Source organism: Aythya ferina (genome assembly GCF_964211825.1).
Source record: "Aythya ferina genome assembly, chromosome: 2".
Taxonomy (NCBI): Eukaryota; Metazoa; Chordata; class Aves; order Anseriformes; family Anatidae; genus Aythya; species Aythya ferina.
Genome location: NC_140297.1, coordinates 87,365,296 through 87,385,745, shown reverse-complemented (window position 1 = coordinate 87,385,745; position 20,450 = coordinate 87,365,296). Strand labels below are relative to the sequence as shown.

At 37.6% G+C, this 20,450-nt stretch overlaps 1 protein-coding gene across 5 annotated transcripts in view; it reads right to left on the bottom strand.

Annotated features, from left to right (window-relative positions):
* Window positions 1-20,450, bottom strand: part of LOC311432077 (ATP-binding cassette sub-family A member 13-like) — a 155,154-nt gene that overhangs the window by 80,416 nt on the left and 54,288 nt on the right. The gene's annotated exons all lie outside the window — the stretch shown is intronic.

Sequence of the window (20,450 nt, the reverse complement as noted above, 5' to 3'; positions counted from 1 at the left end):
TAACACAATAAATATATGAGGGAAAAAAAAAATTGCTATCATGGAGACCAACACATCTCAAAATCAGGCAGGACAAGACCCTGAATAACCGCTCTAACATGAGCTGCTTTGAGTAGGTGGTTGGACAAGATAATCCCCAAATGTTTCTTCAGACCTTAGTACCTTCTGTTTCATTTAGATTTCAATTACTTCTAAGTAATTAATTTTACTTTTATTTCTAGAAAATAAAACAGTAGTTATTATTTTAATTCTGCAACTGAATGGCTTTTTTTGTTTGGTTGTTTTTTTTTCCTACAGATCCCTATAGAACAGAAATTCTGTCTGTAAGCAGTTCTAATCACAGCTGTATTTTACTAATTTGACAGCTGGTAGAAATGGCAGTTGGGATTTTGGTCCATTATGGAGAAAAAAGCCACAAAATTCAGATCCTGGTCCAGTATTGAAATGCCCCACTCAAGAACAGTTACATTTGGGGGTTGGAACTTGGCTCTTCTATAATTTAGGTAGTAGCAGAAGACAATCTTAGTAAAAGAAGAAATTCTTTTTTAAGCAAACTTCTTATGAATGTATTAAGCTTTTTGAATTATTATAGTGAGATTTTCCACAGTTGACTCAATACAGAAATTGAGACACTTGGAAGCAGAACAATTTGCAAGGGATGGGTGTTTTTAGAATAAATGAGATCCTGTAAGCTTTTCCAGCTGAACATTCCTGAAATTGTAAAATATACTATCTCTCATTTATCAAAGCAGTGAAATGCCAGAAAAGGACAGAGAAGCAGCACAGAATAAAATATTTGCCATAGTCCCAGACGTGTTCACAGATTATAAACTTGAAATGTGAGTGAAAAATGCTTCAAAAATATTTGCCCGTTTGAATCTCTGAAAGAAGACTATGACAATTATTTTATAGGGGCAGAAGCAAATGGAACAGAGAGAAATGATAAAAAATTAATTGAATAAAAACAATGGTTCATTTTTTCCAACATTCTGACTTTTACTCAGTATTGCAAAAACTGGCCAGCCAAGATATATCACAAGAAGATACATTATATTAAAAGTATTTATTTGCCTTAGGCATTTTTTTTTCCTTTTTAAAATGATTGTCTTTTATAAGTATGTATTTATTATTTCAATTTATCCAGAAGGAAGGTGTCAAATGTCTTTCTGAATCAAATTTCAATCTTGGTGACCTTAAATTCTGTCATTCCACTGTGTTTCAAGTTAAAAAACAAAAACAAAACAAAAACCACCTTGTTTTGAATTTACTCTGTCCGATGGAACTGGATACGCTCCTAAATCTTGCTCTGGGGAGATAGGTTACAGAAGTTCCCAATCTATCTTCTGCATAAACAATCTCAAGCTCTCAGTATCCTCTTATAAAAATCTTTATAGTTCTAATCAACCTCCACCACTTGCCTCAAGTCCTCTTATATTATTGCTGTATCAGTTTTGAGACACTGTGTTCAGCACTGCTGCCTATCACAAGTGGAAGCACTACTGATTTATACAATAGCTTTATGCATTCTTATACTGATCACTTGTGTTTTCTAGGCATTGTACAATTTTGTTTGGCTGTAGACACACAGTACCCAATATAACTTTTGAGATTCCTTAGGTATTAAAACACTCGGAAAAATAAGAACTTGAATAATATTTATCCATACATCTGACATTTAACCTTTCATGTTCAATAATCCTATATGCAGTATCTACTTTACTTTTGTTTTAACTAGAACCTACAAAATTATGTTTTGCTTTATAAAGAGTGTAAGTAATTTACCACCATAAATGGAGCACAAATTTATGGGAACAATTTCTGATTATGACTGGTAATCATACAGTCTAGAAGACTAGAACAAGACCAGCTGACCTCTCTGTTATGAAGTCAGTTTTTATGCAGAAAGCTTATGGAAATATTCTCATTAATAATTTAGATCATGAAATTAAAAATCTGACCCAAATGTCAGAAGCTGTCTTTCTTGACTTATGATTGCAATTAAATGCAAGAAGTGCAATTATGTTCACAATTAAGTTGTACTTCCCAACCATCCAGACACTCCTTTATATTTTGGAAAAGATTCTTGGTGCTTTCCAACTCTTATAGTTAATATCAGGGAAACAGAACATTAGTCCTAAAATTTCAGAACAAATATTATGAAAATCTTTATAGACTGCTCTACAGTTAGTAGTAGAACCAAAAATTAAAAATTCAACTTCATATTCTGGGCCCTGGACTTCAGAATGAGTCTCAGTGGGCCTGAATATCATTAAGACAGAATAACTGAGATCTAGGTACCTGTAGACCTCATCAGTAAAATTAACATATTTTAAAGTCAAAGCTCAGTTTTCTGTCACTAAACAATCTTGTAAAGAACCCCCTTTCACAACTCAAATCTACCAAATCTCTTCAAGCCAGACAGTTGACTGATCAGAGAATTTCCTTCTTTTATCAAACACATTCTTATTGCTTAAGATGCCATGTTTAATATTTTAGCACTGTGTAGGGCACTGAGAGAACAGCATGAAATACACAACTGATCTGTGATGGAAATCCTAGAAAGAACCAATATAACCAGAAAAATATATTGAAAAACATATTGAATACTCTCACTTGCACCCCCCAAACTCCTCCCAGTTCAAACCCACAACCCAAAAAAAATCCTCAGAAAAGGACAGACAAGACAGACAGCAAATGGCAGACTTGTAACCTCTTTAAGCCACTCATTTTTGCATTCTGCAGAGAAATGAGCATGAACAAAAACTCGTCTGTAGGCAAGATTAGGAAAGGAATAGGGCAAACCTCATTCAAACTACCTAATTTTCTATTTAGAAGAAATGAATATTCACATCAGGCCTACCCACAGCAAACTGTAAGGGACTGAAGAACTGGTTAGGCACCGTTATACTTAAAGAGACGAGAGTACTAGAGGAAATGTATCTGTCCTTCACTGCCTTAAAGGAAAGATACAGCCATAGAATTCTATGAATGGTTTGGCCTCCAGCTTTCCTGTAGGCCCTCTTTAGGTACCAAGAGGCTGCTATAGCGTCTCTCAAGAGCTTTCTCTTGTCCAAGATGAACATCCCCAGCTCTCTCAGCCTTTCTTCATCAGAGAGGTGCTCCAGTTCTCTGATTGTCTTGATCGGAGGACCTCCTCTGGACTCTTTCCACATACTTCTTACGTTGGGGACCTCAGAGCTGAACACAGTACTCCAAGTGGGGTTGCACAAGAGCAGAGAAGAAGGGGAGAGGAGAATCACCTCTCTCAACCTGCTAGCCATGCTTCTTTTGATGCAGTACGGGATATGTTTTGCTTTCAGGCCAATGGCATCCTGGGGTCTATCAGAAGGGGTGTGCTTAGTAGGTCGAGAGAGGTTCTCCTCCCCCACTACTCTGCTCTGGTGAGACCACATCTGGAATATTGCATCCAGTTCTGGGCCCCTCGGTTCAAGAAGGACAGGGAACTGCTAGAGAAAGTCCAGCGGAGAGCCACCAGGATGATTAAGGGAGTGGAGCATCCCCCTGACGAGGAAAGGCTGAGGGTGCTGGTTCTCTTTAGCTTGGAGAAGAAGAGACTGAGGGGTGACCTTATTAGTGTTTATAAATATGTAAAGGGTGAGTGTCAGGAGGACGCAGCCAGGCTATTCTTGGTGATATCCAATGGTAGGACAAGGGGCAATGGGTGCAAGCTAGAACATATGAGGTTCCACTTAAATAGGAGACAAAACTTTTTTATGGTGAGTATGACAGAGCACTGGAACAGGCTGTCCAGGGGGGTTGTGGAGTCTCCTTCTCCGGAGACATTTAAAACACACCTGGACGTGTTCCTGTGTGAGCTGATCTAGGTGTTCATGTTCTGGCAGGGGGATTGTACTAGATGATCCTTCAAGGTCCCTTCTGATCCCTAACATTCTGTGATTTCCAGATCACATTGAGCTTCTCATTCATCAACACCCCCAGGTTTTTCTCCTCAGGTCTGGTCTCAGTCCATTCTCTTCTGAGCCTGTATTTGCGCTTGAGATTGACTCAGCCCAGGTTCAGGACCTTGCACTTGGCCTTGTTGAACCTCATGAGGTTCCCAGAGGCCCAACTCTCAAGCCTGTCCAGGTCCCTCTGGATGGCATTCCTTCCCTCCATTGTGTTGACCACACCACACAGCTTGCTGTCATCTGCAGACTTGCTGAGTGCACTCAGTCTCACTGTCTACATCACCAACAAAGATGTCAAATGGCATGGGTCCCAGTATGGACCCCTGATGAACATCAGTCATTACTGATCTCCACTTGGACACTGAGCCATTGACTGCAACATTTTGAGTATGACCATCCAGCCACCTCCGTCCACCGAGTTGTCCATCCATCAAATCCATGTCTCTCCAATTTAGAAACAAGGATATCATGGTGGACAGTATTTACTGGTGCTCTTCCTCTACCCACCAATGCTGTAACCCCATTGTAGAAGGCCAGATATGTCAGACATGATCTGCCTTTAGTGAAGCAATTTTCAATGTCACTGATCACCTCCTTATTTTCTGTGTGCCTTAGCATAGTCTCCAGAAGGAATATAAAGTGCTTTTGTGAAGGCAAAGTGTAACACAAGGAAGAGATAATAAATCTAAGCTCTGTGGTGTTTGTTGCTGTTGTTGTTTCTAACAAACTAGAGACAGAGGTGAATCCAAGCAACAACATTTGATCCTGGACATCACTGTTTACACCTGGGATTTTCATGCAGGTTTGTTGCAAGTAGAAAACACGTTGTACAGATTCACATAAGGTACATAATTAAATGGCAATAGAAAATACATAGCTAATATCCACTAGAGAAAAGGAAAGAAACAAAACAGAGGTATAGTGGGTTTTGTCCCCACCCTTCACATATTTTTTTTTTTTTTTTTGTTTCACTAGGCACTATCATTATCTGAAAAACATATAGTGCAAGACAATACATGCCAAAACGTTAGTTTTTTGGATACTAACTGAATTACCATTATCTAGATTATCAACAGCTCCTTAAATTGATATATTGCCATTGCTGACACAGGTTAATCTATTAGAGGTGAAACTATGCAGTCACACCTTTGACACCGCAGGCATCTCTACAGCATGAGTACCCCAAAAATATTAATTCCCACTGCCTCACCCCTTCAACATTTTACAGATTACTAAGTGAACTTTGAAGAGAGTCCATATGAGTCCACTTCCTCCTATAGCAGTCCAGCTATAGTTGCCAGTCAGTGAGTCCATTTCAATTTTCATTTATTCCCTCTTCTGCTAAATAACATGGTATGTAGCTACTATACAAGCATGAGCAAGAAAAACTGACAAAAGCCAAGACATGAAGTGAACAGAGTTGGGAAACACTCATCCCATCTTTAGACTTGAATGACTCAGAGCACGTAACAGCTGAAGTTCCCTACTTAACCACTGAAATGAAGCAAATTGGAGCATATTAAGAAAGAACAGAAGGCACACTCTTACGTGAAAATGATTCACAAAAGAAAGAAGCAAAGACAACCTGAATTAAATCAACAATGGAAGAATTGTAGAAGCTGCATACCTTTCCTATCATAATATAAAAGATAAGAAATGTTTTATAAAGGTACACTTGCAAATATCTACAAAATAATCATAACAGGAGATTCCTAGTGTAAATAAGAATCCAACTCAATGTTTTCTTGTTCTTTTCAGGCATGCTTGAGCCTCATCCACATTCAGAACACCATCATGTAATTTCAGCTCTTTTATCAAGAACTTGTGCTTTTTCAAACTTAGAATATACTATTGCCTGCATTACACAGACACATAGCTGAGCACCATTATATGAAAGCTAAATATTTCTTATCAATTACACAAATTGGTTACAAATTAAACATGATTGAAATTTTCCCTTCCTTTACATCTTCAGACATTTATGACAATTTATAGTATGCATGTTATATTTCTATTATAAGTATTAATTATTAATTAAGGTATCTGTAACACCCAAACAAGATACAAAGAAGGTAATCCAGCCTCTTAAATTCACATATAACAGATACTGCAATATACTTAGCATTTTCTGATGGTCTTCACTTTCTCACTTTCTATTTAATGCAAGAATACCCTGCCTTAATGGATTTTGCCACTGCAAAAATCCATTAAGCTTTCTCATCACTCATACCAAAATAGCAGGCATAGTATAAAAGCATACCTCACAAAGTATAAATGTCACACCATGCAACAACACCTCATATGTGGTAATAGATAAGAAATTTAGAACAGATGTGTATCGCAATCACCATGTATTTTAAGGGAAAACTTGGGGAAGCAAGAGTCCAATTGACATTTAGCTGGTAAATATGGTAACTAAAAAGTCAGTAAACTAAGTTCTCTGCTTTTAATGTATGGACCTTGTTTATAAATCTTACCTTCCCAACCTATACGCCTGTTTTATCCACTCATTGCATTCAGACTTAAAAGTAGACTGCAAGCTGTCAAAGGAAGTGAGAATCTGCTTTTTATTACTATTAGTCCACAAGGTGTCTGGAACAACACAACTTGACTTTAGATTGGGTTTCCAAGGTACCACTGCTAGTATAATCAACCATAATAACCACCATAAAAGCTAGGAAAAAAAATAAAACAAAACAAAACTAAACTAAAAAACACCCTAGTTTCTGCTGAAGCGTTAGCTGATGTCGAAATACCACTTGTTATTTTTGCTAATACCAAAATTAATAAGCATGTACCCATAAAAGCAACTCATGTGAGCATATAGTCATTTTGGATTGTAACACTTAGTGAGTGGTAAAAGCACCTACTTCATTTATTAAATAGATTTTGTGTAGAATAATTTTATAGTAAAAAATACTTGATTTCTTCCCCTTTTCCCATCAGAAGCATGCAACTGTTGCAAGAGTGTAAAGAAATGGTAAACAGTGGTGCTGCCTACCTACCTATTATCTTGCAAACCCCAAAGAGAATCAGAAAGGGGTTATTGCACATAGAACCAAGGTCCATCTAAACTAGTCTGGTCTTGATAGAGAACATAGTGCTGAATGCACTGCTCCCATCATTCACTTTTGAGATAATTTCCTTTTCCTTTTAGAAGCTGTATTGGGTTAATGCAGCAAGGGTTTTATTGGTTTTGTTTTAGTTTGTGGTGGGCTTTTTTTGTTTGTTTGTTTTTTTCATTTGGGGGGCGGGGGAGGCAAGGCCGGGAGAAGAATCCAGCAGCTGCCCCATATTAGATAAGATGCAGTTTCAGCCAGCTCCAAAAGGAGCCATTGCTGGCCAGAGCCAAGCCAATAAGCAATGTTGTTTGTACCTTTGTGAAAAGGGATTTAAGAAAGCAGATTAAAAAAAAAATAAATAAAAAAAAACAGCACTACTACGGAACAGCAGCTGAGAGAGAGGAGTGAGAAGCAGCCCTGAACCCTGCAGCCCCTAAGGTCAACGCAAGCAGGAGGGCAGGAGGTGCTCCAGGCACACAGCAGCAGTTCCCCTGCGGGCTGTGCAGGGAGAGGCCCCCGGTGGAGCAGGCTGTCCCCCTGCAGCCCATGGGTCCCACACGGAGCAGATCTCCACGCTGCAGCCCCCCCGTGGGTGGAGGAGCCCCCGGTGGAGCAGGTGGATGTGGGCTGGAGGAGGCTGCGGCCCATGGAGAGCCCCCGCAGGAGCAGGCCCCGGGCCGGAGCTGCAGCCCGTGGAGAGGAGCCCCCACAGGAGCAGGGGGTCTGCGGGGAGCTGCCGCCCAGCCGTGGGGGACCCATGCTGGAGCAGTTTGCTCCTGGGGGATGGACCCTGTGGTATGGAGCCACGTGGGAGCAGTTCTTGGAGAGCTGCTGCCTATGGACAGCCCCCTCAGGACCAGTTTGGGAAGGACGGCATCCCGTGGTGGGGATCACACATGGAGCAGGGGCAGAGAGTGACCATGAAGAACTGGCTGAGACGAAGCTTTAGGGACTGACTGCAGCCCCCATTCCCCATTCCCCTGCACCACCTGGAGAGAGGAGGTGGAAGTGGGTAGATGGGAGGAGGGTCCTTTTAGTTTGTTTTCTCTGTTTCTCACCTCTCTAGCTTATTAGTAATAGGTAATAAATTGCTCTAATCTCCCTACACTGAGTCTGTTTTGCCCATGACAATAATGTTTGAGTGATCTTTGTGTCCTTATCTTAACCCTTGAGCCCTTTTCATCGTATTTTCTCCCCCTTTCCTCTCAGGAGAGGGAGAAAGAGACAAGTTGTGGTGGAGTTCAGTTCTCCTTCTGAGTAAAACCACCACAGAAGTGTAAATCAGCACTCAGAAGGCTAAACTAAACCATCCAATCCATGCCTCTAGACTACGGTAATAACATTTCAAGATTGATTCCAATCTAAACAATAGGGCTACAACCCACATTCGTTCTGCTGTGTTTGGTGAAGAGTCACCAGCCCTAGAAGTATTCAAAAGATGCATAGATGTAATGCTTAGGGACATAGTTTAGTGGCAGAATTCACAGTGCTATGTTAATGGTTAGATTGATAATCTTAGAGGTCTTTTTCAACCTAAATGAGTCTATGACTCTGTGATTCTATGATTTAGTGAAAGAGCAGAAAAAAAAGCACAAGCTGAATGTTCTCTCTACCTCAACATAAAACATTAAATTCAAGACTTAATACTAAATATTTTAATATTTATTAATACTAAATATTTTAATATTTGAAAATACAAAGTATTTTCAAATTTGACAGATTAAATATAGCAAGGATTGAGGGAACTATATATTTGAACCTGGTGTTTTCAAATACTTCACACTGGTAACCTGCTTCCTAGCAAGGGGTTGTTTAAGCTGTGGCTGTCTAGTTTTGTAGTGCAGATGAATTTTATTATGCAGCTGCTCAGTTTGCAGTTAGCAGCCTTTGTAGGCAAAACTTTGGAGTCAGTGTGTGAAGCACTCTGGAGCAAGCCTCCTAGAATTGCTCAAAGAAAGCTGACAATAATTGGAGCAAACTTTTTAAGCAGGGCCAGGATGTCACCTCAAAAGACAAGGGTGACACTCAGACACTTTAACTTTTACAACTTAGGCAAGAACTGGCTTACTCTGAACAAAGTACTTTGTCTAATGTATTGCATCATCCATAGTTAAGAATATCTTAGATGCTATCTCTACTGGAGTTATTCTATTAACAATAAAATCATATCACAATTTCTGCAGGGAAACAATTCCAAACTGAAAGATGACTGAGTTTTGCAAGAGGCTTGTTTTATTCAGACCCACAGCTATATATAGCAAACAATTGAAAAATGTATTTGATGAATATTCTCTGTCCTTAGGCATCCTGGTAACTCATAAATAGTGGTATTAAACTGGGATCTTGATTAACAGAGCCAACTGTTTCTTTCTTTTTTTTTTTTTTTTTTTTTCCTAATGCCTCCAATGAATATGGTAACCTGGACAAATTGCAGAACAGAGAAACAGAAAATGAAAAAAAAAAAAAAGTGCATGGATGGAAATTACCACCTATCACAGAAGTACAACATAAGGTTATATATTGTAAACTTGCACTTATATATTTCAAATGAGGAATTAACTGGCAGCAGTGCAATATACAAATCTTATCAAGTTGTCACCTTGTAACCTATATAAAGTTATTGCCTGAACAATTAACAAAAGGAAGTGCAGCCCTAAGTGCTGGCTGCTTGGCATGCTGACTGAATTTACTCTGGATATTTTTCCTGTAACTCCTAAACCAGAGAAATAAAAATCTCATCCTCTCACAGAATCTAAAAACCATATATGCGATTATTGGTAATGCCCTCCCCTGAAAATGAGAAGCTAGCAATTACTCCTGTTGTTCTAGTGGTAAAAGTATGAAACAGAAATCCAAATAAATCAAGAAATCTTAAATAATACTCCAGCTCAAAACTTTATCAGCAACCTCAGCAATGCAAAGACAATAATTTTCCCAACAAGGAAAATACCAGCACAACAACTGAAGTTAATCCAGTGATTCTGTAATTAAATCATAAGTGCTAAGCTGAAGTACTAAAATGCCTTAGGAAAACTGATGTTATTAACAAAAAAAAAAAAGGGGGGGGGAGAGGAAGGGGGGGGGGGGTTACCCTTCCTTTATATGTTCACTTTCTACACTCTTACTTGGTTAAGTACATCACAATAGAAATATTATTGGTTCCATCTAAACTACACAAAATTTGTTTGCCCCCCGTATCTAAAGAGGGCCTACAGGAAAGCTGGGCTTTTTACAAGGGCATGTGGTCATAGGTCAGTGGTTTAAACTAAAATAGGGTAAATTTAGATTAGACGTTAGGAAGAATGTCACCTCAGAGGGTGGTGAGACACTGGAAGAAGTTGCCCAGAGAAGCTGTGGATGCCCCATCCCTGGAGGTGTTGAAGGCCAGGTTGGATGGGGCATTGGGCAACCTGCCACTGGTGTGGCAGCTCTGGTGGCAGGTGTCCCTGCCCATGGCAGTGGTTGGAATTAGACGATCTTTAAGGTCTTTTCCAACCCAAACCATTCTATGATTCTGTGATTATGATTCGTATAAACAATTTGCAACTGCAATACCTGTTCAGAAGAAAGCACACAGAAGTTTCAAAATCATGTTCTATAATCACAGCAATAATCAATCCAGAATTAACATTTTTTTGTGGGATTTTGTAATGCAAAAAGAATTTTTGTAGTGAAATAACTGAGACAAGAGAACACAGACACTCCATGAAGCTTTTTCTGTTTTAGAAGGAAAAGTAAGCATACTTGGTCTTGATAATCATTTCTTTAAAAAATTGTGACTATTTACATTAAGTTACTTACATGATTGAAGTTAAAGGATCTACATTTGTAACAGCAAATAATGCCACAATGCAACAGCATTAACAAAGCAAAATGTTTTAAAATATTTGTATACATATGTGCATGCGCATACATCATCATCTATAAAATATATATAAGTAAATATACACACAGACACACTTGGAAAAAATAAAATCTCTATATTAGATATTTAACCTGTAATTTAAAACAATGCAAGGAACTACCAGAATTTATTTCTGCCACCTCATTACTACTGCCTCAGCTATTGCACTGGCTGGAGGATGAAGGCTGTGCAATGAGTGAGGCTGCCATTGCTTTTTGTGCTCAGTAATTCAGAGTGACAGGACCCTGAGAGACCACTGCAGAGTTGCTGGATACAGATTTTCTACATCAGACAGTTAATTTATACTTAAAACTATATATTCCATGTACTATACTTCCACATTGAACACTCCAAATCATTTACATAAAAACTTAGCCTATTATTTCACTTTCATTCCTCACTAGAAGTCTTTCTCTGGTGATTAACCCAAAGTTTTTTGGCTGCATGTGCATGAATTATGGTCATTCCCTTTATGCTTTCAAAAACTTCTGCTGTAGCCTCATCAATCTTCTCTTTAGAGAGAACAAGATTATCATTTGAGGAGAATCTAACTCTGGAAAGAGAAGGCCCAGAGGTGTTGAAGCTGGTGGGAGTTCACATTAACAACCTCATCAATCTGAGGTGACTCATACTCCAATTATATCGTGCAATGCCTAAGAGAACAGGGCTCCTTACATATATGGCTGTAGCCAGTCACACTGACTACTTCAGCGCTGCCATACCCTCACAATCATTGTTTAGAAAATAAATTATTCTTAGAATTAGTAGCCTGCCCAACATGCTTTGGATGGTTCATACTATTATCCAAATGTATTAAAGATGCAAGATACTCACACCACCATTTGCCTTAAAATCTGTTCCCATATGACTAGAATTTTCCCCTACATCCATTCAGAGGTGCTTTGTGACTTACGTTGGCCACTTCTTCTTGCAATACAGAATTAATTAACAAAGCCTTTGTTTTCATAACAATTAATAAACAAGCTTAACACAGACAGGCTGGCAGAAAAATGTCATCTGTATTGTCAAATGTGCTTGTTTCCCCTCAGAAAGGTGTTTCAAATTTAGTTCATAAATTAAATCACCTTGTACATTTTTGTGATTGATAATTTACATGATGAGTGAACATAGAGCTTTTGATGCTGATGTTTTATAATGTTCATAAAAAGTATTGTAAACTCTTTACCAAAGAGCCTCCTTGATTTACAAATATCATCCTATTTCACAGTACGTTAAGTTTTATTACACCATTTCTCCCCCTTCACTGTATTTCCATTCCCTTTATTAAAGCTAAATTTAGAATAGGAAACAACCATTTCTTTAAACTCAGAGATATCCCTTTATAAAGATATGGCCCAACCATGAGTTGGAGTCCCACAGTACTGCATATATACCAAGTGTGATTCAAGTGTACATATTGAATTTTTAACATTAAAAAGGGGCCCATAAAATAAAGTAATAAGCAAGACTGAAAAAAATATCTGCAGACTAGGATGCCTTCAGAAGAACAAAAACCATTGATTTAAAATGATAACAATATTCAGCTGTGGAGTCTAGTCATAAACAATAAACATTTTCTGACATTATATCTAAGACTGTTTTAATTATCTAAGAGTCAAAATTTTCTCCAATAGAAAGGCCCCATATTATTAAGGACAGAAATAATCATTTCATCTTGAACATTAGAAGTAAATGCTATCTTTGGAAAACTCATACTACTGAGCAACAGCAAGAGCATGAACAAAAAAAGGATCACAGAATCACAGAATTGTCTAGGTTGGAAGAGACCTCAAGATCATTGAGTCCAACCTCTGACCAAACACTAACAAGTCCCCCACTAAACCATATCGCTAAGTTCAACATCTAAACGTCTTTTAAAGACCTCCAGGGATGGTGAAGCTATTTAAGCTAAGAAGTAAATATTACTATAGGTGTGGCAAAAAACACATTAACGTTACACCAGGGAACCCATCCCCTCGTTCTTTAACTTGCAGTTGAATACAGATTTTTGAAGATGTTGCAAATATGAAAAAAAAAAAAAAAGGCAAAAAAAAAAAAAAGATACCCCTAAAAAAGCACAATGACAAGGTCAAGCACAATGACAAGGTCATTCACAAAAGCAGAAACAATACAGGAATCCTGTCTGCCAGTTCTCATCTCATCTATCTTCTGAGGCAGAGTTCTGAAGAGTTCTACTTCTCTCTCTCTTTTTTTTTTTTTTTTTTTTTTTTTTTTGGTAAGAATTGCTTAGGAATCATTATGGCATGAAATGGAAGACAAACAATCCTTCAGAGTAGAGAACAAGCCTCCTGAATATTTCATTAAAAGAGAGGACTTTAAAAATACTGTGAAAGATTGTAAAGACTGGCAGGCAATACCTTCTGCCTGTCTGTAGCTGTTGTAATAGCCTAGACAAAATATAGGAATGAAAAGAAAACCTTGAATGCAAGGAAAGGTTAGAAGGCTCATGTATTTATGAAAGCCAGAAGGGAGCACTATCAAGTCTGAGTGAAAACAGCCTGTATGAAGAAGCATGCTGTCAAGGTGAAATCAAAGGGCTAGTATGCAAGACAGAAGAGCTACACAGGGGACATGATTGGTCACTTGGCAATTAAGGTGCTAAGGAAGTTCATGTACTAACAATTACATTTGGATTGATAAAGCATTCTTAGTGCATCCACACGTATCTGTATCTTTTGTCCTTCAGCCCCAGTAAATACCTGAGCATAGTAGATGAGCTTCTGAACTGTGTTATTCCTGAAACAGGCATTACTAATAGCTAACACATCCAACAATTTAGATTATGACAACGACAAGGCAGCAAGTTATTGGAAAAATCAGGTTCAAAATATTTGCATAAGACAGCAAGAGATAAGAGATTTTAACATCAAATACAATTTTCTGTTTAGAAGACATTGGAGATATGTAGAAATTCAACACAGTTATCACCATGAAAATTACACACATATCAATTCTGGTGACCCCCCCCCCAAAAAAAAAAAAAAAAAAAAAAGTCTCTCTAAATGATCATGTTTCCTCTATGCAGAACAGAAAAGGCAGCATCTATTTCATCATAAAATGATGAAATGCAGACAGGATTCCTTTATTGTTTCTGCAACACTTTTCTTCATGAGTTTTAATTAGTTAGAAACCGAACATTTCAGTAAACTTCAAACCACAACTTCAAGTCTGGAACTAGGTCTGCAGCACAACACATTTCCTCAAGTATACCTTTCAGTCGAAATGAGACATACATTTTAAGGACAAGGAAAAATATCAAATTACACTGTGAAGGAAAGCAGTTACTAACTCACAAGGGTGACTTTTCAGCGGAACTAACTCAAATCCATCAGCAGAATATATTCATGAGCAATTAAAGATTTTCAAAGTAGAAATTTCAGAAGGGATTATCCTTTTGTTCTCTGGCGCTTTAGTCCTTGCAGAATACTACAGTCACACTTTTAAACTGAGAACACTTTTTGGCAGGTGGTTTATTATTTTTTACTCTAGGGCTGCAGGAAGCAAATGACCTCTGTGAGGAAGGCAGGCAGGCAGGGTTCATTTCTTTTGTTTACCAGCAATACAGACACAAATGTGAAGGTAGAAAGGAGGTGGAGTACAGGAAGTGGATCAACTTCTTGGCATTGTAAGAATATCTCCCTTTACTGAAAAACAGCTGTCTTTGAATTGTTTTTCTATTAGCCATTTAAGTATGAACCTTTTCAACAAAGAGACAAGATCTATGTACTGTGGATGAGAAGGGGAAAAGGACCAAGTAGCAACAACAAGGAAAGCAATTGGTAGGGAAAACATTTGGATGACAGAAGGAAGTAGTGGATTACAAGTGAAACACATTTGAAAGTAAGATCCTAACCACTTACTTTCTGAAGGATAAAATAAGGAGTTACAGTTATGCACTTACGCACAAAACAGATTTATGTAAACTTTAAACAAGTTAGATGACCTGATTTGTAAGATGAAAAATCTTTTTGTGGCTACTGATAGGTAGTATCATAAAGACACTCCATCCTCATTCTATGCTTAGGCACACCTGAACATGTGACAAAAAGAAAAAAGAAGCAAGCTTTAGGGTTGACAAGGATAAAGCTAAAGAACTGAAAGAGGAAAAATTAAGTTTTCAACATATGCCAGAATCAAAAAATTTCCTCTAAGAAACTAGTTAAAACAACAATAAGCAAGCTGAAGGAAAACACAGTATCTATAAGACTTCTAGACAAGCTATTTTGACACTTCTTTCTCAGTGTCGAGTGCTGAATTTGTGGTAAAGTATCACCTGTACTGCTAAATCACCAGAAGACTGAAAAGTGTGCTGCATCTTCTCATCAGTAGTGAGTGTAAATTCTGACAATTTAAATACCAGTCTTCATGCCAGAAGCTACTTTTTTCAAACAGAGCCACAACTACTTTTTGTCCATGTTTTTCTACTCAGAAATTATGTCACAATTTGCAGGATGGCACATTAATATCTTTCGTACATCCTTTTAAGTGAATTTTACAGGGAAATGAATGAAGACAGTTCCATTTAAAAACAGATGTTGTGATACAACTTCAAGTATATCACAACAAATACACAGTGAGCCCTTATTGTGTAATTACAGGGAACACACTTTGCCATAGTGGGTTAACAGCTCTGCACTAAGAATAGAAGAAACCATTTGATCACCAGTCAGCAAACATCAAATTCCACTCTGTTACCAACATGCAGAAATCAATAACACCTCTAACTGTAGCATATTTTCCACAAAGGCCCCAGAGTTGTGTCAAATGCACCAGGGGAGGGGACATGCTTCCCTGAGTAGACAAACTCCAATTGTTAACTAACTTCTAGAAGTGCCAGTCTTTAGAGTCTTTAGCTTACAGCTATTTGTTTCATTTCTTCATTTTTTTCCCCTTTATCATTTTTGCCCCTATAACAGAACCATACCTTAATAGAAAATACTCTCTATGTATACAAAGTTCAGGCCTTTAAACAAATCACCTATCTTCTTTTTTTTGACAGACTAAATGTCCTGGTTTTGGCTGTGACAGAGTTAATTTTCTTCCAAGGAGCTGGCATGGTGCTGTGTTTTGGATTTAGGATGAGAATAATGGTGATAATATGTTGATGTTTTACTTGTCACAGAGCAGTGCTTACACAGAACCAAGGCCTTTTCAGCCTTTCCTGTTAGCTGCCAGGAGATGGCGGGGAATGTACCAGGAGCTGGAAGGGGACAGGACCAGGACAGCCGGCGCAAAGGGATATTCCATGCCATACGGTGTCTGCAGAACAATAAAACTGGGGGACTGACTACGGTGGGGTTGCTGCTTGGGGCCTGTCTGAGCATCAGTCAGCAGCTGGTGAGCAATTGCATTGGGCATCACTTGCTTTCCATATTCTTTTATCATTGTTATTATTATTAGTTACTATTCTTTTCCTGCCCTATTAATCTGCCTTTATCTCAACCCACAAGTTTTCCCCTTTTTTTCCAATTCTCTCCCCAAATCCACTGTGGTAGGGGGGGAAGTGAGTGAACAGTTGTGTGGTGCTTAGCTGCCTGCTAGGTTAATCTACAACACTACATTAACTGAGTCCCAATGGTACCTTTACATAGACTTCACCTCCAACCTCCAGTATTAACTCTTTTCCATTCCCCTTCCAAATTCTCAACTTTTCCTTAGAAACACTGAAACTTAAAAACATGGACACAAAAGTTGTACATACTATTGTAGCACGGCTCTCATCAATTTTGTACAGATAGTTGAAATGACCTCTTCACATCCTTTCATACACTAAAGTGAAACATTAATCTTCTTATCAGTGCTGTCTTAAAATGCTTTTTCACAAGGATTAGCAGATAACTTTCAAAGTCAGTGTTTTCTATGATATTACTCCCTATTATGTAGATATGTCCAGCATATGGCTGAATCAAAACATGCTTTATTTACAATAGATGCAGCTTCTCCGGAGGTCTGAATCACTCTTTAGGACTGATCTAACTCATCATCATTACCATTCAGCCAATTCCTTGCAGCAGTTGCAGCTTTTCTGATGAGAAAAATACCTAGTTCAGTATCACTGATGAAAATAAGTCAACAGAGTGAAACCCCAAGAAACCACACTGAAAGCCCTTCAGGTTAATGTTTCCTTATGGTGACTATGTTTTGTTCATCAGCCACAATTTCTTAATTAAATTAGCTTTCAGTTGTTGTTGTTGTTGTTTTGTTTTGTTTTTTGTTTTTGTTTTTATAAGCACTGTAAATTATCTCTTAAATAATAATAGGAACAATGTAACATTTTGCTTAATAGCTTTCAGAATGGCTAACACCAGCTGCTTCACAGAAAGTATTAAGTAACCACAAAAATTAGTTATGCATCAACTTGCTTCTACTCCAACACTTTCAGTGGCTAACTTATCCAAGTATTACAAATGTATAAGCTTTAACAGTGCATCTATAAACAATTCATATTATATATTATATCACTCTTTGTTTGTTTTTTTTTTTATATTGCCAAAATCAGTCCACAAAGTATTATGTTTTATATCACTGTGTCAAAAAAATATATATATATCATTTGATATATTTTGAATTTCCTATAGCTTTGTTCCATTTAAACTTTGATATACCATGTTCCAATTGTACTTTACTTCCAGAAGAGTTTTGATCAAAAGTTGGTATTTCCCAAAATGTCTAACATAATATCCAACAAAATTAATTCATTTGGCTCTTCAGCAAGATATATGAATGTCTTAACAATACATTGAATCCATTTTCTACCCTATTGTCCACTTTTGCATATGCTCAGAATATTTTGTTATTTATCCGTGGTTAGCTATGGACTAGTTATGGACCACTTAGACTCGCTCTTAGCTCTACTGACTGTTTTTGTGCATACACTGCCTGCTGTATTTTACGATAATTTTTATTAGTCTCTGTAGAATTGGTCTTTCCAAATATCCAAGGATATTTGGCTCCAGCAATTTTGTCATTCAGCCATTACAAGCTGTCTATCCTTCTTTTTTCTGCATCTACAATACAATAGCCATCAATCATGTGCCCCAGCTGTGTAGAAATTAATTATGCATGTGCATATTATAATATATGCATGTATTGTCTGCACACATATGCGTACCCTGACTTAAAAAGAAAATCTTAATTGTCCTTACCCCCCCCCAAAAAAAAAGGTGAGTTTAATTCCAAGTTGATTTTTTTTTTCCTTAGAATAAAATTTAAAAACTGAGTAAACCTTCTGCAAAGGAAATGTAAAACAGTAGAAGTTACACTGAGCGTGTTTTGTATCTTTAGAGTTAACAAAATTATTATTTTTTATATCTGTTGCATTACAATTATATTATTAGGCTGCTACTTTCCTCTAACATTAGCATTTAGAGAGGGTCAGAATACTTAATGTATTCTACATTAAGTGATGGGTTGACTCTGGCTAGCAGCTAAGCACTACACAGCTGCTTGCTAACACTCTCTCATCCTCCAGCAGGTTCTCAGAGAGAACACAGAGATCAGAAGCAAGAAAACTCATGGGCCAATCTAATAACTGATTAAGAAGGGAAGGGAAGAAGAAAGAAAAAAAAAAAAAAGATCAAATGATGCAAAGGCAATCACTCTGCATCTCCCAGAAGTAGACTGATGTACAGCCAATCCCCCTGTCCACCCCTCAAGAAAAAACTCCCCTCAGTTTTTATTGATGAGATTGACACTCTGCAGCATGGGACATGGACAAGCCTCCAGTCCAAGCTGTGTGCCCTCACAGCTTTTTGCCCACCCTTTGGCCTACTTGCTACAGGGAAGTGGGCAGAGTGGGAAAAAGAGAAAACCTTGGCATAGCAAGCACTGCTCAGCAATAGCTAAAACATTGGTGTATTATCAGCACTGTTTTAGTCACAAATTCAAACCAAAGCAACATACCAGCTGGTATGAAGACAATTAACTCTATCCCAGCCAGATCCAGGACAAGTCAGTGTAAAACATGAGTAGAAAGTATCGAAGGTCTAAATTCAGTGACTTGCTATTGTGTTTTACTGAACTGATGTCTCTTGCCTCTTTTTGGCATTACCATCAGCCTAAATCATGCATTGATTTTATTCATTTTCTCTACTTATTTAAGAGGGGACACGCACACTGGTCCAGTGCACCACCTTTTCTGGGAGACAAAAGACAGTGTTTGGGTTTCTATGCAAACATGTCTTCTCAAGGGCACAATACTATCAAAGGATACCTAACACCCCTGACTTGTGCTTTGTCAATGGACCTCTCTAATGTGAATTCTTTTACAAATCAAATAGCAGCATTCTGTGATCTTCCCAATACTCCAGCTGTTTGCTCCAGGGGGGGTTGAAAATTCATTTAACTACAGGTTTGACTGCCTTTGAATTTGCTTTCAAAGACAAAATTATACAGGTCAAGCTATTGCCCATGGAGTATTCTAGTTAACTTTGACAATGATGGATACCTTTCATGACCACTTCCCAGATTCCTTATGCGTACACTTCACAACTGTCCTTAATGATGAATGACAGTCATCTGCATTGAATGACAATTTTCTACCATTCTCATCACCAAAGAAATGGCATTATCATCACATTTTCTTACTATAATTTATCAGACTATACATATATATATACATATAGAGCCTCTATACATATATATATACATATAGAGCCTCTGATTACTAGATTTTTTTAATCAATGTAACAAATAATAATAATAATAAAAAACTAAACTATGTGTTTGAAACGTGGATGGTAAGAGATACCAAGTCGCTAAGTACAATATACTCTGTTTTTTTTTTACTTTAGGAACAGTAAAATCTTATTCTTAATAAAAATGCATTGTGGAGAAGACTGTTTTGATTTGAAATAGGTTTGGATATCCCAGCGGAGCCTTGAATAAATGCACAACCAATTGTTAATTATAAAATAAAGGGCTAGTTAAAGCTATACTTTAAACAGAAGTCTACTTCTGACCACTCACGGGTGTGGATATGTTATGTACTTAGTGAGGGTTTTTTTGCTATATAGTTATATCTTTACTGCTTTGATAGGGACTGAAATAGCCCAGCTAAAAGACCCTCTCAAAAAGTTATCCAAACAGATTTGCACTTTGTGAGAAAAGGACTCAACTTAGGCCACGCTTTTTGGCATTTATTATTCATTACTGGCAGATGCAATGGAATTTATTACAAAAAAAAAATAATACAAGTTTGAGTCAAAATTATTATTCCCATTACTGTAACAATTAAGGTCATTCATAGACCAAGATTCATTGTGCCCGTGTTCTAGAAAAACAGAACTAAAAGCAGGACATATAGAATAAAATGTCGTACTTCTAACCCAAGTAGTCTATAATCTAAGTATGTCATCAAATACAAAGAGAGTATCATACTTAACTATAGAGGCATAAGAATGCAAAGAACAATGAGAAAATATCAGTCAGCTTGCACGAGCAACACTAGCAAAATTGAAGCTGGCATTTTGCAAGGCATCACATTATTGATTTCTTAGAAGAGTTTTTAAGGAGAACAAGCTTCCTAAGGTTTTC